This window comes from Bombina bombina, chromosome 1 (genome assembly GCF_027579735.1).
Source record: "Bombina bombina isolate aBomBom1 chromosome 1, aBomBom1.pri, whole genome shotgun sequence".
Classification (NCBI taxonomy): Eukaryota; Metazoa; Chordata; class Amphibia; order Anura; family Bombinatoridae; genus Bombina; species Bombina bombina.
The window spans coordinates 1057588314-1057615623 of record NC_069499.1 but is presented as its reverse complement, the minus strand read 5'-3'; positions in this window follow the sequence as shown (position 1 = coordinate 1057615623).

The window sequence follows — 27310 nt, the reverse complement described above, 5'->3', positions numbered from 1 at the left end:
TTTTGCTCTGAAACATTTGGCCATTAGTCATTTCAAAGAAAGGCAAATTACTTCAAAAAGATAGTCATCTATTTGGTTGTATATTGCAAATCTTAGATCAGACACAAGAAGCATATACCAACAGACATGTTGTCTATGGAAATCCCTTTGAAACTCACTAAAGAAAGAAATATGGTGATTAGCACAGACCTGTTAATTGCCCCTGAACCAACTAAATACACATAGGACATCCAAATTCAAATTACCTACAGACATGAGAAAACTAAATCTCAGATAAAGAAATGATATATATAATCTTCATGTAGTAAAGATACTCAAATGAATATATGTATATATATTCAGACAACATATTAAATATGAATATAAAAATCTGGGAGATTATCTAAGGCTAGAAAGTTGAAAACCTGAAAGTTAAGATTCCAGCATGTCTTAACCTTTCTATTTTTGGAAGCATAGAATGTTTTAAGGATTTAAAATGAACATTTTACCAACATTATTTCTTTCATTTCAGGCATCTAATAAGTACATATATAATTGGTACTGTGTGATCTATGTGGATTAAAATTGTAAATGATTAATACAAGAAAGTAAAGTAGTTCAAATAATCACTTTATAAGGATGTATTAAATTGTTAGCATATATTGATGGTGAGGATATTTGCGGTTGTCTGCTGCCCCCTAGGGGATTAAAACTGGTATGACAACCAAATGTATTATCTATTAGAAACATGTAAATCCAAATAGCCAGTCAAATATTTTGAACTTTGAGGGCGGACCAGGGGCAAGCTCCGTTAGGGCCAATCAAATTTGTTTCACCAATGATTAAGATATATAGATATAAAAGCTGAATGCAAGAGGAAAGAGGAGAGGCTGGCTGACTTTGCTGAACTCTGGACTGATAACTGGTTGCATTGGAACACAGTCAATTTTAAGAAAATTGGGCTACTTTTTCTTATCCACATTGCAAATACCCTTATTTTCATATGAGGTGAAACAAGGAATATTGGAATATTAAATTGGCTCATGTTGGTAATATATGAACTCTATAATTTGTTATTTTAAAGCAAATACATTCATTATTGCTACAATCAAACTGCAGTTAGATTTAAAAGGTACTTTGAATTTTAGCTTGCATTCATAATTCTGTGTGGTTTAAAACTAATCTTTTATTTGCCAAGTAATTTATAACTGTAACCATATAAATATATTTTAGAATTTACCTTATTGCTGCTAAATAATTTATTTCATCTCAGATAACTTGGCATAGAAATTGACTGTTAAAGTATATTGTTCTATTGTTTAACTAAGCACTGTTAAAGTTAGTGAACCCTAACCTTGTTATATCATTGTGATATTTAAATGCAACTCTGATTTGAGAGACTATTGTGAATAAGGTAATTTTTATGATCTTTGCATAGCATATTATAACAGTTTAAACGTGTATAGTTTGATACATTTCTGGTTTTCTATAAATAGTGTATTTATAAGTAGCGCCTTACTTACACCCTGTTAGCTGTTTAATGGAATAATCTCACAAATATTCTGAAGTTGAGGATAAAGGGAAAATATAAACAGCGCTTTACCTATATATAAATATAGGATAGCTAGGGATGTATATCAATTGGTCAATAAATAATAATGAAATAGATGTGAATACATATGAGTAAAATATCTTAATATTTAATTTCTCAAAACAATACATACATATGCATACTATTAGTATATATAAAAACAATCAAAATAAAATCAGATTAAAAACATTTATAGATGGATCGTTCATAGGAAGAAAAAAATTGTAAATAACTTCCTAGGTAGATATACAGAGGAGAGGACGTCTCCACCTCCTCAGACAAAAATTCCCAAAGAGCAATGGAAATAGTAGCGTTCCACCTTTATCTAGTTGCAAGTCACTTCTTTGTAGTATATTTTACAATGTTGCAAAGAATGTTGCAAAAAATCTTCAGAGGGCAGTGTGCTATGCTTAAGATTAATGGCACTCCACCTTTACTAAGTTGCAAGTCTCTTATTCTGTTACAATGTGCTTTGCAATGTTGCAATGGAGGTCAAATTTCGTTTCTTAAAAAAAATTTTTGCATTCATATGCGTAAGAGTGATTCATGTACTTGATGTGTTTGAAAGAAAGTTATTAGTTGTTTTTACACAGTCTGCTGACAGGACTTTTACTAGTGTTAATCTCTCCTATCTTTGGATTTAGAGTCTTTTTATGCATTCTGAAAACATCAAGGCTACTGTTTGGGATCTAAAGTGCATGCTGGATCTGCTCTCTGGTTTTAAATACACTTTTCATTTACTTTAAGCATCAAGTCTGCTGTTTCTGGTCTGATTTGCAAACTGGGACTACACTTGGATTTAAAGACACTTTTTGTTTGTTTGCTGAAAGCATCAAGATTACTGATTGGGATCTGAATTATATGCTGTTCTGTTTACTTTGTGAGATACACGGCCTTATGGGAAAGTTAGAATTTACTTTCCTGGTACTCACCTGGTGATTCCTGGTGATTCTCTAGTGCAAAGAAAGAACCCGGATCAGCTACCAGCCGAGCAGGCTATTTGATACTCTGCGCAGAGTTCTGAGATATAAAATCCGGATGATTACCATTGGCATCTAGAGAAAGAGGTATACAAGCAGGTTACCGGCACACCTACAGCGAAGTGGATACCTGGAGAGACCGGAGTGGCAATACCCGTTACATATGAAAATTGCTGGCATCACTATATCAAGGTCAGAGGTGAGAGCGTTATCCGACAGGTCGACACAGGGCCCAAAGGACGCCAAAAACATCCACGTCAGAGATCGCAAACCAAGGGTGACCGGTAAAGTATACCTGCCTGTAATTACCTATCCTGCACTGAACTTTACAGCACTGAGAGTGTATAGAGTGTATATAATTTAAAGGCAACTATTTTTTACACGGAATAACAATCAAAGTGTTTCTTGGAGCTACACATTTACTTGCTACACATTTGTTTACTAGCCACCAGAGACTGTGTAAAAACAACTAATAACTTTCTTTCAAACACATCAAGTACATGAATCACTCTTACGCATATGAATGCAAAATTTTTTTTTAAGAAACGAAATTTGACCTCCATTGCAACATTGCAAAGCACATTGTAACAGAATAAGAGACTTGCAACTTAGTAAAGGTGGAGTGCCATTAATCTTAAGCATAGCACACTGCCCTCTGAAGATTTTTTGCAACATTCTTTGCAACATTGTAAAATATACTACAAAGAAGTGACTTGCAACTAGATAAAGGTGGAACTCTACTATTTCCATTGCTCTTTGGGAATTTTTGTCTGAGGAGGTGGAGACGTCCTCTCCTCTGTATATCTACCTAGGAAGTTATTTACAATTTTTTTCTTCCTATGAACGATCCATCTATAAATGTTTTTAATCTGATTTTATTTTGATTGTTTTTATATATACTAATAGTATGCATATGTATGTATTGTTTTGAGAAATTAAATATTAAGATATTTTACTCATATGTATTCACATCTATTTCATTATTATTTATTGACCAATTGATATACATCCCTAGCTATCCTATATTTATATATAGGTAAAGCGCTGTTTATATTTTCCCTTTATGGTTTTCTATAAATATAATTCAATGTGTCAATAAATTTTAACTAATATAAAGAATTTAGGAATTTACATTAATTTTATTGTTTGGTATATGCATTTTTATTGGGGGTTTATTTTAAATAATAATTATTAAATATATTGTATTATAACCCGGCCATATACTGACAATAATGTCCAAATATGGATTAACATTCCACCTTAAATATTGGACTAAAAAAGAATGACCTCCTATTGGTAGAAATTTGCTTAAAAGAAGAAGTAATCTGGAGCGCTTGTATGAAACCCTTGAAAAAGCCACAGGGCTGTGGAAAAACGTACGTTGGGTAACATGAAGTCAGTGACGTCACAGTGAAGGGCTTTGCTCCTAACAGGGACTAATAACCAAATGGATACTTTGTTTGCTACAATCTGTTACCATCCTTCTTGGAGACTTTAGATACCATTCTGTTTATTGGACAAATCTGTTGTTGCCCATAGTGATTATATGTTCTGATATTCATTAAGTGTTTTTAACACTTTTTTTAAAATTTTAATAAATATTCTGAAAAAGAAAGTGGTTACGGATCTCATTCTACTGATAGCCTATGTCAGGTCTGCAGATATATCAGGAGCTGATTTATAGCTCCTGAAAAGTGTGAGTACATTTCCATTTAGTTTTGCAGCATTGGTTAATCACAGTATCACACTATTGTGATACTGACAGCCTTAAGAATCAGGACTGCACTACACTTGAGCGTAAGATAGCTCAAGGCTATGTGAGTAAATTACTGACACAGTTGTTCACTTTTTTATATTTTGTAAAAATATTGCACCATAATTTGTTTCTTTTTTCTTTGAAATATTGTTAAAATAGAAACACCAGCATCGTTTGACACTTTATATCCTTTTTTATCACATTTATTGTTATTTTTTGTGTGTGATTTTAAGTTATTTAATATTGTTGAAGTTCTATAATGCCACCTATCAATTACCATGAATGGTGGCATACGGGCAAGGGCTAGAGTTAGGGTTATGAATAGGCATAGAGTTCACATCAGGGTCAGGGCTAGGGTTTTGGCAGCAGTGGGCCTACTCAACAGAGGGCCCTGGTGCAAATAAAATTTGCCCCCCCAAAAAGGTATCTCTGTATAATAATTTTGTGGATAGATAGATACATAGGTAGCTACACCTGAAACCTGTACTAATAAAAGGCTCACCTGTATTAGGATTGTACACATTCTGCACAAGCCTATTTATAGACTGACTGTCGTGCCCCCCCAGCCCTTGGGTCCTGGTGCCACTGCACATACTGCACCAATGGTAGTTCCGCCCCTGGGTTTTGGTTAGGAAAAACATTAACCTCTGTGGCAATATTGCCGTTTACATTGATTCATGAATGAAATTGCATTGGCTACATAATGTAATTTGAGACTGTAGCCCTGGATATGTGTCTGTTGTAACTGAGTTGGTGAAATTGTTAATATATAAGAGAGATAGACTTGAGGCAAAGGTATGAAGGAGAATCATCTGGGGAGGAGGAGACATACAACGAAGGAGAAGGAAAAGAGTAATAGCAATGAAGTCTAATTTGTTCTTAGTCTGTGACTATCTTTAATATTGAATGGACTAGTAACTTTTCCTTAGCCAATTTCATTATGTGTTTGGTTATTGGAACATAAAAGGAACTGGTAGCTTTATAAAAAAATAGACATGTTATGAAAGAGAAAAAGAACCAATGTAAGGGAGAAAATATATATTTTATATTTTTATTTTAAACCAAGGGGAACACAATGAGAATGAACTTTAGAGAGGATTAAGTATGTGAGACAGAAAGGCCAGTGTACAAGAATAATAATATTAATAATAATATATTGTTTAAATTATTTTTTAAAAAGATACAGTGGCATCTATTTATCAAGCCGTCAACCGCAAATACGCTGGAATTCCGCAGCGTATTTGTGGCTAGCCTGATTTGCCTTAGTTATCAAACCCTACAAACCGGCAAAAGTAGAATTCGGTGACGTAACATACGATCCGCCGGACTCAGTCCGACACAGATCGATGCTTATGTCACTACAGATGTTCCGAACGCAAGTTCGGCACAATCTGACTACTTTTGGAAGTTATCAAATATCTACCAGGTACGCTCGGCACTATTCCGGCCCAGCATACCTGGTTTTCAATCCGCTGCCCTGGAGGCGGCGGATGCCATAGGAATCAATGGGAGTCAGAAAGCAGCGAAAGCTTATGCTCGCTGCTGCCTGATATCCCATTGATTCCTATGGGAATGTTTACACCTAACACCCTAACATGTACCCCGAGTCTAAACATCCTTAATCTGCTGCCCCCTACACAGCTGCCACCTACATTATACTTATTAACCCCTAATCTGCCGCCCCTACACCGCCACCACCTAAATAAAAGTTATTAACCCCTATCCCGCCGCTCCTGGACCCTGCCGCAACTAAATAAACTTATTAACCTCTAAACCACCGCTCCCGGAGCCCACCGCCACCTACATTATACTTATTAACCCCTAATCTTCCGCCCCCTACACCACCGCCACCTACATTATATTTATTAACCCCTAATCTGCCCCCCTACACCACCGCCACCAACTACATTTATTAACCCCTAATCTGCCGCCCCCAACGTTGCCGACACTATATTAAATTTATTAACCACTAAACCTAAGTCTAACCCTAACCCTAACATCCCCTAACTTAAATATAATTTAAATAAATCTAAATAAATATTACTATAATTAACTAAATTATTCCTATTTAAAACTAAATACCTATAAAATAAACCCTAAGCTAGCTACAATATAACTAATAGTTACATTGTAGCTAGCTTAGGGTTTATTTTTATTTTATAGGGAACTTTTAACTAGGTACAATAGTTATTAAATAGTTATTAAACTATTTAATAACTTCCTAGTTAAAAAAAGACAAATATACCTGTAAAATAAAACCTAACCTACGTTACAATTACACCTAACACTACACTATTATTAAATTAATTCCCTAAACTAAATACAATTAAATATAATTAAAAAAAATTATCTTCAGTACAAAAAAAACCAAACACTAAATTACAGAAAATAATAAAATAATTACAAGAGTTTTTAAACTAATTACACCTAATCTAATCCCCCTAACAAAATAAAAAAGTCCCCCCAAAATAAAAAACCCTACCCTACACTAAATTACAAATAGCCCTTAAAAGGGCCTTTTGCGGGGCATTGCCCCAAAGTAATCAGCTCTTTTACCTGTAAAAAAAAAAAATACAACCCCCCCAACATTAAAACCCACCACCCACACAACCAACCCTACTCTAAAACCCACCCAATCCCCCCTTAAAAATACCTAACACTAACCCCTTGAAGATCACCCTACATTGAGAAGTCCTCTTCACCCAACCGGGCCGAAGTCCTCCACGAAGTTGGCAGAAGTGGTCCTCCAGACGGGCAGAAGTGGTCCTCCAGATGGGCAGAAGTCTTCATCCAGACGGCATCTTCTATCTTTATCCATCCGGCATCTTCTATCTTTAGCATCCTCTTCTTTCGACGTCTTCTTGCTGAATGAATGTTCCTTTAAATACATTTTTTTTACAGGAAAAAGAGCTGATTACTTTGGGGTAATGCCCCGCAAAAGGCATTGTTAGGGAGATTAGATTAGGTGTAATTAGTTTAAAAATCTTGTAATTATTTGATTATTTTCTGTAATTTAGTGTTTTTTTTTTTTTTTTGTACTTTAGATATTTTTTTTAAATTGTATTTAATTGTATTTAGTTTAGGGAATTGATTTAATTATAGTGTAGTGTTAGGTGTAATTGTAACTTAGGTTAGGTTTTATTTTACAGGCATATTTGTCTTTATTTTAACTAGGAAGTTATTAAATAGTTAATAACTATTTAGTAACTATTCTACCTAGTTAAAATAAATACAAAGTTGCCTGTAAAATAAAAATAAATCCTAAGCTAGCTACAATGTAACTATTAGTTATATTGTAGCTATCTTAGGGTTTATTTTATAGGTAAGTATTTAGTTTTAAATAGGAATCATGTAGTTAATTATAGTAATATTTATTTAGATTTATTTAAATTATATTTAAGTTAGGGGGTGTTAGGGTTAGACTTAGGTTTAGTGGTTAATAAATTTAATATAGTGTCGGCGACGTTGGGGGTGGCAGATTAGGGGCTAATAAGTATAATATAGGTGGCGGCGGTGTAGGGGGAGGCAGATTAGGGGATAATTATAATGTAGGTATAGGGGTGGTTTAGGGGTTAATAATTGTATTTAGTTGCAGCGGGGTCTGGGAGCGGAGGTTTAGGGGTTAATAATTGTATTTAGTTGCGGTGGGGTCCGGGAGCGGCGGTTTAGGGGTTAAACACTTTATTTAGTTGCAGCGGGGTCCGGGACCGGCGGTTTAGGGGTTAATACATTTATTAGAGTTGCGGTGGACTCTGGGAGCGGCGGTATAGGGGGTAAACAGTATAGTATAGTGTGGGTGTTTAATGACAGGGTACCAAGAAAGCTGTAAAAAAGCCGAAGAGCAGCGAGATCGATGACTGTTAGTTAAAAGTCCGCTACCCATCACACCGTACTTGATGCGTGGCTTTTTGACAGTTTTTTGATAATTATGGAGAACGTATTCAGGTCCGCGGCAGCGATGTTAGGCGATCTTAGGCGAGCTTTGATAAATGTTTGTGTGCATCTCATCAATATCAGTTATTAGTTTGTATAGTAAATTTATGTAATATTGTGTTTGTACATAGGACTGTGGTTGTAAATGTGTTTATGTGTATGAGCATTGCAGAGAAACTAAAATCTGTATTATAAACAAGGTTACATAAAAATGTGTGTTTGTGCACAGCCGATACCCTAGTATACTACTTTTCTATTAGCTGACAATCTTGTTAAAAAGTAGAATTATTCAGAACATGAAGTTTTTTTTTCTAATGAAAAACTGTAGTATATTTTAAAATACACTCCTGTAAATGAATAAAAACAATCAGTAAATTATACCATTTAATGGAAGCAGTTGTTTGTAGCTATTATGGGCTAGTTTACAAGTGGAGCGCTATTTAAACGTGCGCCTGTAAAGGGGAAAATAACCAACCATTACAAGTAGCTAGTTAATGCTACCGTGAGCTTGCGGTAGCACTTTGCGCTAGGATTCATTAACTAAAGATCAGATCTCTGGTTAATGAAAAAAATGTTCCCCAATTAGTCCCAAAATAAAGTGTAGTGTCCCTTAATAAAAAAAAGGAGCATCTTTATTTTTTTAAATAACTGCATGAAGCAGTTATAAGGGTTAAAGTAAGCGGATGTGGGGTGTTAGAAAAAACAAAACAAAACGGCACTGAAAAAACTGTTAAAGCTGTTAATATACTGTATATGCTTATATACATATATTTATGTGTTAATATGTGTATATACTCATTCATATACATATATATTTACACTTTGCTGTCCAGCATTGCGCGACTTACCCCCTTCGCTGCACTAGGTTCTGTGCCGTGTCCATCGGCATCAAAACGAGGCTCCCATTGGAACCTATGGAAGCGTGTTCTCGTGAACCCAAAGCTTCCATGCAATGTGAATGCAAGGTCACGTTCAAATTGAGCTTCACTTCTAAAACACTTCTAATACCATATTTGCATGCGTTGGTATTACGAGTGGAGCACAAATATAGCGTTTGCGAAAGCGCAACTTTGCGCTCCACGCGTAATCTAGCTCTATATGACCTGTCATGTAAAATCTTGCATGTTCTCAGATATTGCACATTGCTATAGAGGGGCTAAAATAAATAAAGAAGAGACAGGGGAGGTAGACTGAGACAGAACGATTTCAGCTGGGGGCCTTGTTTCTTCAGTACTTATAATCTAGCATGCACTTATGCTAATGGATATAGTTGAGAATAAAGTAAATGCTAAATACATCTCAAGTCTTTTAAACAATAGGTAAAATGCCTTCCAAATATATAAGATTTAGCTATTACCACTATGGAAAAAGGAAAAATAATGTCTGCATGGATATGCCTAGTGCAATGCTTGCCCACTCTCTGACCTACATAGTTGTGGGAAAGCACTTGGACACACCAAGGGAAATGCAAATTTGTCTGACTGAGAGCCTAATATAACAGGGTGATTTCAGGAAGGTTTGGAAAATACATTCAGGTATTCCCCACTGTAGTAAATTTGTATATGAAACATTAATTCACTCAGCAAGCAATGTGATTGTATTGTGGCTAGGGGTGATTTATTAATGTTAATAGCCCAGGTGGATAGCGAGGATACTCTATCACATGTTCTCTGATTCCTTTATGGTTTTGTTACTAGCACTAAAACAGAAGCTACGCCCCGAGCTGAACATAGAATATGCAGCAACATGCATGAAGCAATCTCTAGGGAGGAAAGGCTACTTATAAATTTATGATCTTTATTCTGCATTGCAGTGCTTACAGAAAGGGAGGCTGCATTATGCATTTAACACCTTCCCTACCAGTCCAAAGAATTGAACACAATATTAAACCTTTTTGTGAGAGAGATCAGACAGTGGGGTGATGATGTAATTAGTCAAATAAATTCTGCTAAAGAGACAGATGAATAGTTGTACCAAAAAACCCTACACAAGAATGCAAAGCTGCATTTATTAATACGATGAATGGGCAAGAATGATACATTTTTAGTTTGCATGCATGGTTTACATTGAATTCCTATTATTTTATCGTTTTACTGTTCTACTTTTACCTACTTATTGATCTTTGCCTATATTAGAAATTAGACATTAGGGACTACACAAACATACTTTGATTCATTTATAGCTTTGTTAAAGAGCCTATTTTATGTATGCAGCACATTTAATATTATGTGTGGTTGATATATAGTACCATTCCAGAGAGCTAAATATAAATATGTGGGGATTGGAATAATTCGAATCTTTATTTAATTTTGAGTAAAAATACGATAAATGAGAACACTAATGTAACACAAGTTTGAGTAAGGAGGTTAACAATATCTTAACACTATCTTTAAAAGTTGTAAGCTCCCTAACTTTAGGGTTTCGGATATCTCAACATTGCTAAATCCCTCTCCCCATAGGCTTGTATGGGGCGCGCTACTAGATCAACTGCGCTAAAGACGACGGTGGGTTAGGAATACTTTAAATTCCTATGTTCTTCTCTCACAAAAAAGGTTCTTTTTATTTTAAAAATATATTTCTATTTATATCTGAATGTAAAATATTTATCTACTAGTCCTAAAGCCCATGTACACGGGCCATTTTTTGCAGTACAGCAGTCCCACCCCTTGCTCTCTCTCTATCCCCCCTCTCTTTTTCTCTCTCTTTCTCCCCTCTCTTTTGCTCTCTCTTTCTCCCCTCTCCTTTACTCTCTCTCTCCCCCTCTCCTTTGCTCTCTCTTCCCCCCCTCTCTTTTGCTCTCTCTTTCTCCCCCTCTCTTTTACTCTCTCTCTCCCCCTTCTCTTTTGCGCTCTCTACCCCCTCTCTTTTGCTTTCTCTCTCCCCCCTCACTTTTGCTCTCTCTCTCTCCCCCCTCTCTTTTGCTCTCTCTCTCCCCCCTCTCTTTTGCTCTCTCTTCACCCTCTCTTTTGCTCTCTCTCCCCCTCTTTTGCTGTTTCTCTCCCTCTCTTTTGCTCTCTCTCTCCCCCTCTTTTGCTTTCTCTCTCTCCCCTTCTTTTGCTCTCTCTTCACCCTCTCTTTTGCTTTCTCTCTCCCCATTCTCTTTTGCTCTCTCTCCCCCTCTTTTGCTGTTTCTCTCCCTCTCTTTTGCTTTCTCTCTCTCTCCCCCTCTTTTGCTTTCTCTCTCTCCCCCTCTTTAGCTGTCTCTTTCCCTCTCTTTTGCTCTCTCTCTTCCCCCTCTCGTTTGCTCTCTCTCCTCTCGTTTGCGCTCTCTCCCCCTCTCTTTTGTGCTCTCTCCCCCCCCCTCTCTTTTGTGCTCTCTCCCCCCTCTCTTTTGCGCTCTCTCCCCCCTCTCTTTTGCGCTCTCTCCCCCCTCTCTTTTGCGCTCTCTCCCCCTCTCTTTTGCGCTTTCTCCCCCTCTCTTTTGCGGAATCTCCCCCTCTCTTTTGTGCACTCTCCCCCTCTCTTTTGCGCACTCTCCCCCTCTCTTTTGCGCACTCTCCCCCTCTCTTTTGCGCACTTTCCCCCTCTCTTTTGCGCACTCTCCCCCCTCTCTTTTGCGCACTCTCCCCCCTCTCTTTTGTGCACTCTCCCCCTCCTCTTTTGCGCACTCTCCCCCTCTCTTTTGCGCACTCTCCCCCTCTCTTTTGCGCACTCTCCCCCCTCTCTTTTGCGCACTCTCCCCCCTCTCTTTTGTGCAGTCTCCCCCTCTCTTTTGCACACTCTCCCCCTCTCCTTTGCACACTCTCCCACTCTCTTTTGCGCACTCTCCCACCTCTCTTTTGCGCACTCTCCCCTCTCTTTTGCGCACTCTCCCCCTCTCTTTTGCGCACTCTCCCCCTCTCTTTTGTGCTCTTTCACCCTCTATTTTGTGCTCTCTTCCCCCTCTCTTTTGCTGTCTCTCTCCCCCTCTCTTTTGCTGTCTCACTCCACCCTCTCTTTTGCTGTCTCTCTCCCCCCTCTCTTTTGCTGTCTCTCTCCCCCCTCTCTTTTGCTGTCTCTCTCCCCCCTCTCTTTTGCTGTCTGTCTACCCCTCTCTTTTACTGTCTCTCTCCCCCTCTCTTTTGCTGTCTCTCTCCCTCCTCTCTTTTGCTGTCTCTCTCCCTCCTCTCTTTTGCTGTCTCTCTCCCCCTCTCTTTTGCTGTCTCTCTCCCCCCTCTCTTTTGCTGTCTCTCTCCCCCCTCTCTTTTGCTGTCTCTCTCCCACCTCTCTTTTGCTGTCTCTCCCTCCTCTCTTTTGGTGTCTCTCTCCCCTTCTCTTTTGCTGTCTCTCTTCCCCCTCTCTTTTGCTGTCTCTCTCCCCCTCTCTCTTTTGCTGTTGTCTCTCTTCCCCTCTCTCTTTTGCTGTTGTCTCTATTCCCCTTCTCTTTTGCCGTCTTTCTCCCCCTTTCTCTTTTGCTGTCTCTCTCCCCCTCTCTCTTTTGCTGTCTCTCTCCCCCTCTCTCTTTTGCTGTCTCTCTCCCCCCCTCTCTCTATCCCCCCTCTTCTGCTCTCTCTATCCACCCTCTTCTGCTCTCTCTATCCACCCTCTTCTGCTCTCTCTATCCACCCTCTTTAGAGCTCTCCGTCTCTCGGCAGCTGACCACACCAACGTCGCACCCGTCCAGCCCCGCCCACGTTGCACCCACCCGGCTACGTCCACTCCACACCCGCCGGCCACGCCCACTCCGCACCCGCCCAGCCACGCCCACTCCACTACACAACGCCCGGTCTGGTGTGTTTGTCCTCACGTGCAGTCTCTACTGCGCATGGCAGCTTCTGACAAACACACTTGGCCTTTTATTATATAGGATGCCTATATGAAAATATTCGCAAACACACACACACACATATATATATATATATATATATATATATATATATATAGTATATTGTATATACAGATATACATATATTTAAATATACCAATGGCAACAAGGAAGACAACACTGCAAACCAATATTATGTGCTGTTCAATCAGGTAAGGTTTATTTGTCCACAGGAGACATAAGCAGACATAAAACACCTGACATGCCTTGCGCAGGCGTACCCACGCTTCATCAGAGGTGATCATTCAGAACAGGTATGCGCATTTTAAAGGCTGAGCTTAGCCAATAGAAATACAAGAAATGGCTACACCCCAAATTGTAAAGTTCACTCAAAATTGGCCCGCACACAATATAAATTGAACATATAAAGAACATTTTGGTAAATTCAAAGTACTAGTAAGGAAAAATGAGAAGCAGTCATCTATATTCACATAATCCATACAGTATTGGTAAACAGCAGACCAAATATCTTCATATGAGTCAATAGATTATATCACTTAATTAACTATGCACATATTGGGGGGTACAAAATGGAAAATAAAAAAAATATAAAGAAATAAAATAATAAAAATAAAGAATAATAAAAATAGTAAAAATGGTGTAAACTATGAGTATATAAAAACTCTTTTTTTTTTAACAACAATAATGACATCTTAAATCCCCACATTTTTATTTTAAAAAAATAATACGGTATATATATTTATATATTTACTTGGCACAGAGCAAACAAACAATATGTTGCAACATGATAAAGTTATGTAGGTCGAGGGAGGATTTCCGGTGGGAGGAGCTGTCCATTGGAGCACACTGACTTTCGGCGTGGTGCTCTGAGCTTTGAGCTCTGTGTATAGACAGCCGTATCCATCTTTCTCCTGTGGCTACTCTCCCGTTGCTGGTGTGGATAGCACCCTAGGGTGCAGGGCAAACTCAAACCAGCCCAGGCAGGAAAATTCTTCCGTGACCATTAATTGGCTTTTGGTCAAAGCAACTTCACTGCCCTGGTAAAAAAACCTGACACTGAATCAATCTTACCTACCCCGCAAGATGTGGAGAACCAGTCAACGGTAGTGGGTGGTGTGCCGAAGTCGTGTGCTGCTGGTACAGTCTGTGAGGAGTGGATTGCCGGTCCCAGCTAGGGTGAAGCCAGAAGGAGGGAATGTGCCCGCTGTGAGGTAGATGCACCTCCTAGGGCACTTCGTGTGAGACGAAACTTTTTCCGGGCCACAATATATTACAGCACCCGGCATATGTATCGGGGTTACAGCAGCTGAAGAACGCGGACCACCCCGATAATAGCAGTTAGGTCGAGCCTCCTTTGCCACCGAATAGAAAGCGGAGGTGTGTACAGGCGGTGACGTCAAGCTTGGTGGAGCGGACGGAGCACGCACAGACCCGCAGAGCAACACAGGATCCGGCCAGTACACTGATGAGGGCGGGTGTGCAGATATTAACCGACATAGCCCCATAAGAATGGAGTAAAGGGGGCAAGAGAGGAGCAAGCAAGTGAGTAACTTTATTGCATTTACTCCGCTGGGTGGTCTGCTGTGTAGCTATAACTGTTGGGTGGAGGAGAGACTGTTCCATTTCTGTATGGAAATAGGAACTGTGTTACCATTCTCGGCTAAACAGGACTTGGTGCCCTCATACCTGCCCAAAACTTTGCTACAAGTGTTACTGGCAAGAGAGGGAATTTGTTTTTCCAGTGTTAACCCTTGTGGATGCATGACTATATTGGTGATAGCCATTGAAAGGAAAACTTTTGGTGCATCTGGCATATCACGCTGTGGAAAGTGTTAAACCTTACATGAGGAGCAATATACAGAACTTGTCGCAGAAGTGTGGGGTTAAAATCTATTCTGGTCTTCTCTAAACTGCTATATATAGTAGAGAAAGATAAAAGAAAAAAAAGAGGAGAAATAACAATAATAGCAATTTCTGTTTCAAGTAAATTTTGGGTGACACCGAATAAGCATTGCGCACAGTGTGTGTATGACTCTGCCATATTATTAAGTGGATTATACTAAATGTTAAAAATAAATTGGGTCAGGGTTTGAACAAGAGCTTGTCTATATCCAGCCTGAATTGTCCCCCAAATTTACAGCATGTGTGTTTCTGTGTTATAAAGCAAAAGTAATTATGTGTGTTCCCGGGTTATACAAACATTAATGTGACATCTTTTTTTTTTTGCTTAATGGTGTGCAGATCTAGACAATTGATACTGGTGGTGTAAGTATACACCAATTTAATATACAAGTACCTCTTATATAAGGGACTAATCCGATTGTATACAGGAAGTAGTCGGCCCTCTGTGTTGATATATATTTTCGAAAGGTTAATCTTAAAGATATTCTCAAAGAGTAAATCTTACTGGTCAAGATAAAAGATTTATTTCAGGCCTTACTCACTGGTAACACTACTAAAATGTGTATTATATTACAGTTTTTTATAATATAACATAAAAAAAAAAAAAAGTGGGAGAGGGATATAGTGGGATATTGAGATAGACACACACAGTGTTTTTTTCTTTTCTTTTGTTTGCTTGTTTGTTTTTCTTTCTTTGTATTTATTTATTTGTTCACGATTCATTGGTTCCCCAGGTTTATACCTGATAATGTGCACTAGATTTTTTGTTTTGCACTATCCTTGATGGAAAAATATATCACTCAGGTGAAATCCAATTCACCTAAAATGCCTGTAAAAGTAAAAGATAAAAAAGGTAAAACAGTCGATACCAGTATAGATAGCTCGATGGAGGCTAATAAAATGCCTATTGATTCACATACATTGATTACACAATTAACAGAGGTGTTTTCTCCACAATTTGAAGCTATTAAGAAAGAGTTAGGGACTATATCTTTGGAATTATCTTCTGAAGTAAGGCAATTCTCTGTTAGATTATCTGAGGCCGAAACTAGAATTTCTGATATGGAAGATATAACTCACACGCATGAAGATCTAATTCAGAAACAAGAAACCAAAATTAAAAATATGCAGATACGCCTGGAGGATCTTGAGGATCGCTCCAGGCGTAATAACATTAGAATAGTGGGTCTCCCAGAAATACCAGAATATGAGGATTTAATGAAATTTACTTCAATTACACTACCACAAGTACTAGGGATGTCCCCTCAGCTATTACCGCTTGCGATAGAGCGAGCCCACAGGGTAGGCCCCAAGAAATCTCTCTTGGATGGAGTCTCAAAGAACAGAATCTGTATCTTTAAGTTGTTAAAATTCCAAGATAAGATTGAAATATTAAAAAAAACGATCCTCCCATTTTTGGGCAGAGTAGGATCTTGTTATTTCAAGATTTTTCATTTGAGACTTCCTCCAAGAGAAAATTAATGGCTCCCTATTGCACGCAACTGATAAACAAAGGGGTAAAAGCACGTTTGATCTATCCAGCACGTATAATCGTAGAAGATAAAGGAGTCAGATATGTTTTTGATAAAGTGGCAGAGGTTAAAAAATTTATAGAGACAGGGTAACTGATGTATACAAGGATCAGAGATACTATATATTGTGACAGTCTCATTAATAATGCGCAGTATGTTAGACAGAAGTAGTGAAGTTGGTATTTTTATTTTGTTTTATGTTTTTTTTTTTTTTTTCTTTTCTCTCTCTCTTCTCCTCCCTCCTATTGTCCGTCGCCCCGAGGGTACTCTCACTTGACCTCCCCAGATTTGGGATACATTATTTCTTGGCTAGATGAGTGCAGGAATTAAAGTTTTATCTTGGAACGTAGGGGGGATAACTTCCCCAGCTAAGCGTAAACTAGTCATTAAAACATTAGCAGCTCATAAACCAGATGTGGTTCTCCTACAGGAGACCCATCTTAATGAGCTAGAAACGGCAAAACTAAGGATAAAGTGGGTTGGGGAAGTTGTCTCTACTACCGGGACATTTAGAAAATGTGGATTAGTTATTCTTTTACATAAAGAGTTAGACTACAATATAATCAAAGTAGAAATAGATCCGGCAGCCAGATATATCCTTATCCAGATTCAATTAAAGAACACAAAGCTAGTTATATGTAATGTGTATGCTCTAAATGAGTTCTCGGTTGATTTCTGGGAAAAAATTAAGTTAAAACTTTTTCCGTTTATCTCTGAGAATTTTATATTGGGGGGGGACTTTAATGCTACTTTATGTCCAGATTTGGACAGACTTTCAAAAAAAAAAAATTGGTTCATAACAGGAATGCTAAATTTTTAAGACATTTTTGTACAAGTTTGAAACTGGTGGATGTATGGCGATTTAAAAACCCAGATATAATATCATTTTCATGTGAGTCAAAAGCACACCGCACTTTTTCCAGAATAGATTTTTTTTTAATCTCAGAAAGGTTACTTACGCAGAAAGTAGTGAGTGAGGTAGGGGACATTTGTGTCTCTGATCATGCTATTACAGAAAGGAGTAAAATACCAGGTTTTGTTTTTCCCCGTTATCTATATACTAAACATAGATTTGTCAATTTTTTAAAAATATCTTGGCTGCATTATAATAATGAGAATGCAAATTATTTTAATAAACCAGAAATTTTCTGGTAAGCTTTTAAGGCGGTTTTGCGGGGAGAGATTCAATCATACATCAGCATAGGAAAGAAAAAAAGCAGAGCACGAGAAATGCAAATTATTAATCAAGTTAGGAACTCTTATAAAAAATATTGCTTAAATCCTATAGCGGTTAATTGGGGAAAGTATAGAGATAGTAGAAAGGAAAGAGATCTCTTCTTAAAACAGAAATCAATAGAAGAAGAAACCAAAATTAACCTTCATTTTAGAGGGGTACACGGGTGTTCAGCTAAATATTTAGCGGGTTTGACTAAAGCAAGGAAAAAGAGAAATCTCATCCTCTCTATTCATTCGGATAAAGGTAGGGTTACTGATACTGAAGGAATTGTAGAAATCTTTCATACCTATTATCAACAGCTTTATTCCAGAATCAAAATAGACAATAGTAAGCATGATATGTTTTGGAATATGATAAAGGTACCTAAAATATCTGGTGATGATTTAACCATAATTAATGCGCCGATTTCGAAGCAAGAAATTAGTAAAGCGATAGATAATTTAAAGTTAAACAAAGCAGCGGGTCCTGATGGATTTCCTGCTGAGTTTTATAGATGCCTAGGCGAAGATATACTCCTGTTACTTGAAAAGCTCTTCAACTCTTATTTTTGTACACAGAATCCTATTTCTAGTTATTTTTCCGCAGCAAATATATCTCTTATTCTAAAGAAAGATAAGAATGCGGAAGATCCGGCCTCTTATAGGCCGATCTCAGTTCTAAACATAGATTACAAAATATTAATGTCCATTATTGCAGCCAGATTATCCTTGTGTTTGTATAAAATCATTCATCCAGATAAACCGGATTCATGGTAGCTAGAAATCCAACAAAAAACATTCGTAAATTGATCAATCTTTTGGACTATGTTTGGAATATAGATCGGCGTAAGAAGGAGCCTCTTTGGCAGGATACTGCTATTCTTTCTTTGGACGCTGTCAAAGCGTTTGATTCTATTGTTTGGGAGTATTTATTTCGGGCACTAGAGGAGTTTGGTTTCAGAGGAGAATTTGTACAATTTATCCAAAGATTATATCATAATCCTATTTCATTTATATTGATTAATGGAAACTTATCCCCTAAAATAATATTACAGAGAGGTACGAGACAAGGGTGCCCCTTGTCTCCATTGCTTTTTAATATCGCCCTGGAACCGTTAGCAATACGATTTAGAGAGGTATTACTAGGAGTACCGATAGGTACACAGCCTCTAAAAACATTATTATATGCAGATGATGTGTTACTATTTTTGGTTAATATACAAAACTCAATTCCGGCTGTCGTACAAACCTTAAAAATGTTTAGCTCCTTTTCTGGCTATAGGGTAAATTTGGAGAAAAGTGAATTACTATGTTTAAATGAGGTTAGAATTACAGTATCAAATGTACCATTTAAACAAGTTGATGCTATTAAATACTTAGGCCTAGTTTTACATAAAAATCCTAGCTTTTGGTACAAAGCTAATTATGGGCCACTACTTCGCAAAATCAGTTCGGATTTACAACTTTGGGCAGCGTTTCCACTCTCTCTGATAGCACGGGTCAATTTAATTAAATCTATTATTTTTCCGCGTTTGCTTTACCCATTGCAGAACCTCCCCTTATTTATTGTGAATAAGGATTTGAAACTAATCAATAGGCTATTCTCTAAATTTATCTGGAACAATAAAAAGCTTTGAATCGCTCTCAATAGATTAATGCAAAATAGAGGTGTAGCAGGATTAGCTTTGCCCAATCTTCAACTTTATAATGTGGCCACTATGGCTAAAATAGCGATAGATTGGCTCTCTGGATCCAAAATAGTATCTTCTGAAGAGTTGGAAACTTTTTTGATTGCTCCATTTTCATTAAAAGCTATTTTACATATGCAAATACAGAAATTACCGCAGAATGTTAGTTGTCTTATTTCCATTAAAAATGTTGTACATGCTTGGCAAACATTCTGTACTATGTTAAATCTGGAGTATTCCTTCTCTGAATATTTACCTATTCTAGGTAACCCAAATTTTCTTCCGGGATTATATTATAAAGTATTTAAAGACTGGGATGGAAAAGGATTACAATATGTAAAGCAACTTCTTGATGGAGATTTTCAAATAGTATCAGCTGAAGATATTTTTAGTAAATTCGCAATCCCTAGATCAAGTTTGTTTGCCTACTTTCAAATTCATCACTTTATTTCAGCTCAAAAGTGGCGCGGATATTCTATGACGGCCTGGGCGGATATTAAGTTATGTATACAAAAATTCATTGTAGGAGACTCGTCGATCTCTTTGATGTATGATATTATGCTCAATAAGCAGAGTCAGCTTATTTGTGATAATTTATGTAAATCATGGGTCTCAATGATCCCTTCAATAGAACATGAAACATTCATTCAGAGTTTTGATTCAATGAGTAAATGTAAAGTACCAGTTTCTTGGTGTGAATCACATATGAAATTGATTAATAACTTCTATCTTTCACCATGGAGAATATCCAAGATGTATCCCTCGCTGGTTAATTTATGCCCGCAATGTGCACATGGTAGGGCGGATATTCTCCACATGTTTTGGACATGTCCTAAGGTTAGGTAACTTTGGTTAAAAATCATCTTCTGGTTTAATAAGTTATATAAAGTTACGATAGGTCTTTCTGCCGAAGATATTATTTTTCTTTTTCGGTCAAAAGATGTTCTGAATAGTAATACCATGAATAGTTTAAATACAATTATTTTGGCAGTTAGATACTGCATACTTAAAAAGGACAGACATGTGCCAGGCCTAGCTATGGTGTTTAAAGTTCTGCAAGATCAAATTGTCTTTGAATCATACCACCTATATGATGCCGCTGAGGATAAAATTAAGAAATTTTTATGGAGATGGTCCCCTGTGATATTATCATTTCCAACCCCATTGCAAAAATTGATTCTCTCCCCCTTCTTATTATCAACGAGTTTTGCGGAACTAACTCTATTAAATGTATTTCCACATAGCTGGATTGGGTGATATGGAGGGGAGTGTCGAGGGGTCTAGCAGCGGTGGCGGGGAGGAGGAGGGGAATAGTCAGGTATGTATATATTTATATACAAGTGTATATAATTTTTTTTTTTTTTTTTTCTCTTCTAGTTCAAAGGAAAATCAATATAATATTATTTAGGAGAAAAGGAAAAGGCAAGGAAGGAAGAAAAGGATAATAAGATTATAGCCACAGGCTAGGCAAGTATTATGGATTAAAAAAGCTGTTTGGATCCTACATACAGTAATCAGGGCTCTCTTTATATAAGAGACGTGGTATCCAGATGGTGTAATTGAAAGATCGATGTCACAATAGGTTTTTTCCCACTATTACGTATATGTGTAGATAGGTGTAGGAGCACATACATATATATGAATATCAATGTTTAGTCTTTATACATATGACATGTATTCATGGTAAATATGTCTTAATAGCATTTAATGGATTTAAAAGTGTCCGTATGGTATTTGAATTATGTTTTGGTTTTCAAGATTTAGTTTCCATAGCTCCTAAATGGCGCTGTATCTTTTTGCTTGTTTCTTTTGTTTGCTGTATAATGGACTAATTGGTTCTGAATAGAAGATATATTTAGAAAAAAGAAACAAGGTTTTGGATAACAGTGCTAGGAACATGTTTGATCTGTATACTAATTATATTTTTCTCTTGAACTACTAGACTAGGTTTGCAACTCCAGTTCTTGCTTCTCTTATGTAGAAGAGCATAAATATGTATATTGTATACAATATGTATTTATTTTCTGTTTTTATTTATTTTTGTTTGTCCTTATGTTATATGGTCAAAAGAAAAAAAAACAATAAAAGAATTTAAAAAAAAAAAAAAAAAGTTATGTAATGTGTCAATAGATACCATTACATATATATAAAATATATATCTCGCTCAGCTTAGTTTAACAATTGTACTATGATTTGTGGGAAGATATAACAGTATCTCAAACATGTGTGTCAAAATCTATAAAGATTAGAGAGAAAAATAATGGAATAGAGACTATAGTATATCATAATCTAGCCCTGTATCTAAGGCTAAAGCCTAAACTAAGATTAGATCAGGAATAATATTATAGTACAACAATGTGAGTCCTTGTAGGTTTAGACACAACTATAAATTAGAACTTAAGATCAGAATTTGTATCCCAGCCTAAAAAAACTATAATATTTCATATGTGTAATCTAGGATGTCCCAAATTTTAAGCATATGAATATAATAACATGTCAAAACAGATGTATAATGACACATACAGTATATATTGCCTAATACAATGGTTTAAAGGTAATGTCAGCACACGACTGTATCACATAGAAAGGCTAGTTCCCATGTTGTATTAATGTATAAATAAATACTGGCTAGATTACGAGTTTTGTGGTATGAGTGAAAACGCAGCGTTAAGGCTCATAACACTGCTTTTTCACTACCGCTGCTATTACGAGTCTTGCAGGTTTAGGGGCACCGCACACTTTTTTGGCCTTAACGCAAATTAACTTACGCAATTTGCGCAAAGTCTTTTTTCAATGGGACTTCCATAGCGCCGATCTTACAAGCTTTTTCTGGGAGGCCAAAAAGTGAGCGGTACAGCTTATCCCACAAGATTCTTAACGCAATCTAAAGTCAGTAGTTATGAGTTTTACGCTACAAAGCTGTAAGATAAAACTCATAACTAAAGTGCTAAAAAGTACACTAACACCCATAAACTACCTATTAACCCCTAAACCGAGGCCCTCCTGCATCCTCTCACAGCTGCTCCCCTCTCTCTCTGCTACCCTTACCCCTATACTAACACACATTTTCAACCTCTCCCTCAGCACTGGTACATTTCCCTCATCGATGAAACATGCACTGGTCACACCTATCCTCAAAAAACCTTCCCTTGATCCTACCTCCCCATCCAACTACCGCCCAATTTCCCTCCTCCCTCTTGCTTCAAAGCTTCTCGAAAAACTAGTATATGCACGCCTATCCCATTTCCTTACGTTAAACTCCCTTCTTGACCCGCTGCAATCTGGATTTCGTCCCTATCACTCCACAGAGACAGCTATTGTTAAGGTCACCAACGACCTACTTACAGCTAAATCAAAAGGCCATTTTTCTCTGCTTATCCTCCTTGATCTGTCCGCAGCCTTTGACACTGTCGATCACCCTCTTTTGCTCCAAACCCTCCAATCCTTCGGCATCTGTGACACAGCCCTTTCGTGGCTCTCTTCCTACCTGTCAAACCGTACCTTCAGTGTAGCCTTCTCTGGGGCCTCCTCTGCCCCGTCACCACTTTCTGTCGGAGTACCGCAAGGCTCTGTCCTCGGTCCCCTTCTCTTCTCAATCTATACGTGATCACTAGGTTCCCTAATTAAGTCCCACGGTTTCCAATATCATTTGTATGCCGATGACACCCAAATCTACTTCTCTGCACCAGAACTATCTCCTTCTTTGCTAACCCGTGTCACTAACTGTCTTTCTCACATCTCTTCCTGGATGTCCTCTCACTACCTCAAGCTAAATCTCTCCAAAACTGAGCTCATCATTTTCCCCCCTTCTTCCAAAATCTCCACCCCCAATATCTCTATAACTGTCGACAACTCTGTCATTACCCCTACCCTGCATGCCCGATGTCTCGGGGTCACATTTGACTCAGATCTTTCCTTCACTCCTCACATTCAGTCCTTGGCTACAGCCTGCCGCTTCCACCTTAAAAACATCTCTAAAATTAGACACTTCCTTAATCCACTCTCTCATTCTCTCCTGCCTTGATTACTGCAACTCCGTCCTCTCTGGTCTCCCCACCTGCCGCCTAGCTCCTTTACAATCCATAATGAACGCCTCTGCCAGACTCATCTTCCTTACACGTCGCTCTTCATCTGCTGCGCCTCTCTGCCAATCCCTTCACTGGCTTCCTCTTGCCTCTAGGATCAAACACAAAACTCTCACTCTTACATACAAAGCCCTCAACTGCACTGCTCCCCTCTACATCTCAGACCTTGTCTCCAGATACTCTCCCTCCCGTCCCCTTCGCTCTGCTCCTGACCTCCTACTCTCCTCCTCTCTTGTCACCTCATCACACTCCCGTTTACAGGACTTCTCCAGACTGGCTCCCATCTTGTGGAACTCTCTGCCTCGCTCCACAAGACTCTCTTCTAGTTTTAAAAGCTTCAAGTGCTCCCTAAAGACTCTACTGTTCAGGGACGCATACAACCTACGCTAACCTTTCCTAATACCAGTTCCTCTCCCCCACTGCAATCCCCTGAACCCTCTCAGCATGTAAGCCTAAAAGTCCAGCTGTTTGTAGATCACCTTCTTAAGAGCTGACTACAACAGTGCAACTCTTGGCAGGGCCCTCTACCCTATAATTGTTTTGTTGTACTCCCCCTTTGTTTATAGCGCTGCGGAATCTGTTGGCGCTCTACAAATAACCGATAATAATAATAATAATAATAATAAATCGCAAACACTAAAATAAAATTATTAACCCCCTAACTTAAATATAATTAAAGAAATCTAAATAAAAATTCCTATCATTACCTAAATAATTCCTATTTAAAACTAAATACTTACCTATAAAATAAACCCTAAGCTAGCTACAATATAGCTAATAGTTATATTGTAGATAGCTTAGGGTTTATTTTTATTTTACAGGCACATTTTTATTTATTTTAACTAGGTAGAATAGTTACTAAATAGTTATTAACTATTTACTAACTACCTAGCTAAAATAAATACAAATTTACCTGTAAAATAAAACCTAACCTGAGTTACACTAACACCTAACACTACAATTAAATAAATTACCTAAATTAAATACAATTACCTAAATTACAAAAAAAACCCCCCACTAAATTACACAAAATTAAAAAAGAAATTATCAGATATTTAAACTAATTACACCTAATCTAATAGCCCTATCAAAATAAAAAAGCCCCCCCAAAATAAAAAAACCCTAGCCTACAATAAACTACCAATAACCCTTAAAGGGGCCTTTTGCAGGGCATTGTCACATAGAAATAAGCTCTTTTACCTGTAAAAAATACAAACACCCCCCCAACAGTAAAACCCACCACTCACACAACCAACCCCCAAATAAAATCCTAACTAAAAAAACCTATGCTCCCCATTGCCCTGAAAAGGGCATTTGGATGGGCATTGCCCTTAAAAGGGCATTTAGCTCTTTTTCTATTGCCCAAACTCTAATCTAAAACTAAAACCCACCCAATAAACCCTTAAAAAAACTTAACACTAACCCTTGAAGATCCACTTACAGTTTTGAAGACCGGACATCCATCCTAAACGAAGCCGGGAGAAGTCCTCAGCGAAGCGGCAAGAAGTCCTCAACGAAGCCGGGAGAAGTCTTCATCCAAGCCGGCAGAAGTGGTCCTCCAGACTGGCAAAAGTCTTCATCCAGATGGCATCTTCTGACTTCATCCATCCGGTGCGGAGCGGGTTCATCTTCAAGACATCCGGTGCAGAGCATCCTCTTCAAACAAGTCTTCTTCCCGAATTAATGTTCCTTTAAGTGACATAATCCAAGATGGTGTCCCTTGAATTCCGTTTGACTGATAGAATTCTAGTTATATTGTAGCTAGTTTAGGTTTTATTTTATAGGTTAGTATTTAGTTTTAAATAGGAATTATTTGGGTAATGATAAGGATTTTTATTTAGATTTCTTTTAATTATATTTAAGTTAGGGGTGTTAGGGTAAGACTTAGGTTTAGAGGTTAATAACTTTAGTATAGTGGCGGCGACGTTGGGGGGTGGCAGATTAGGGGTTAATAAATGTAGGTAGGTGGCGGCGATGTTAGGGGCGGTAGATTAGGGGTTAATAATATTTAACTAGTGTTTGCGATGCAGGAGTGCGGTGGTTTAGGGGTTAATATGTTTATTATAGTGCCGACGATGTCCGGAGCGGCAGATTAGGGGTTAATAAGTATAATGTTGGTGTTGGTGATGTCGGGGCGGCAGATTAGGGGTTAATAAGTGTAAGATTAGGGGTCTTTAGACTCGGGGTTCATGTTAGGGTGTTAGGTGTAAACATAAATTTAGTTTCCCCATAGGAATCAATGGGGCTGCGTTACTGAGCTTTACGCTGCTTTATTGCAGGTGTTAGGCTTTTTTTCAGCCGGCTCTCCCCAATGATGTCTATGGGGAAATCGTGCACGAGCACGTAAACCCAGCTCACTGGTGACTTAAGCAGCACTGGTATTGGAGTGCGGTATGGAGCACAATTTTGCTCTACGCTCATTTCTTGCCTGATAACGCTGGGTTTATGAAAACCTGTAATACCAGATCTGTAGGTAAGTGAGTGATGACAATAACTTGCAAGTTAGTACCGCACCGCTCTTACCGCAAAACTATAAAACTAGCTGTACATGTGCAATTGTTATAAGCACTAATTTAAACAACACAATAAACAGTATCTTGGAAAAAACATTTTTAGAATACAAAAAAGAAAGAATTCCATATGAATATATATGTATGCTTCATTGTATTAAATAAATGGTATATTTTAATATATTTTAATATAGACAAGAGATAGTATATCAAGGAATAAATCCATCTACAGCCAATCTTTTTGCTGATACCTTCTGGGGCTCTAGTATTTAATTCTAAAATCCAAAAGACCTCCCTCCTTAATAATAGGTCAGTTCTATTCCCTCCTCTAGCAGTTTTTAATATACTATCTATACCTATAAAGGAAAAATGTTTAGTTCCCTTACCATGTTGTCTAAAATGTTTCGCTACAGGAGTTTTTGGCTTCTTTCTCCTCAAGTGATAATAGATGTTGTCTAATTCTTTCTTTTAGGGATCTAGTGGTGACAGGGCCGCCACTAGAAATTTTGGGGCCCCTGACTTAACCATTGATCAGGCCCCCCCCCCCCTCCTTTGACATGTGCAATTTTTGACCAAGTGACTAAAACGTATATGCACTTTATTCTTAAGTGTCTATTTCAACTTGGAAATGTTGTAAAGGAAGTAACATACAAACACACAGACACACTCATACACACTCATACACACACACACATAAGGATTCACATATGGACACTCTAGCAGACACGCAAAGAAACACACTCAGACACAGACACCCAAACAGACACTCAGCACTTGTTTACATTGACCTGACAAGTAATGAGGTAAACTACAGTTTTGTAAAAAAGGAGATTTAAGAAACAAAATATGGAGTTCTGATTATCTTTTTGTAAAGGAAGATGCCAACTAAATGATGACAACATCATGCAGTGGCTGAAAGGAAGGGACCTGAACTGCCTAAACAATAATTTAAAGGTTAAATAGTAGATTGGGGACTTCTGGAAAGGTCTCATTAGTCTCAAAGTCTGTAGAAAGATGTGAATAATCAGTAGTACGGTCAAAATGTCCTAAAAAGGAACAGACAATGGACAATTTTTTTTCTATTGCCCAAACTCTAATCTAAAACTAAAACCCACCCAATAAACCCTTAAAAAAACTTAACACTAACCCCTGAAGATCCACTTACAGTTTTGAAGACCGGCCATCCATCCTAAACGAAGCCGGGAGAAGTCCTCAGCGAAGCGGCAAGAAGTCCTCAACGAAGCCGGGAGAAGTCTTCATCCAAGCCGGCAGAAGTGGTCCTCCAGACTGGCAAAAGTCTTCATCCAGATGGCATCTTCTGACTGAGAGGAGTATTGTAGAGGACAGGAGGAGCAGCGGGGTCCCCATCAGGGA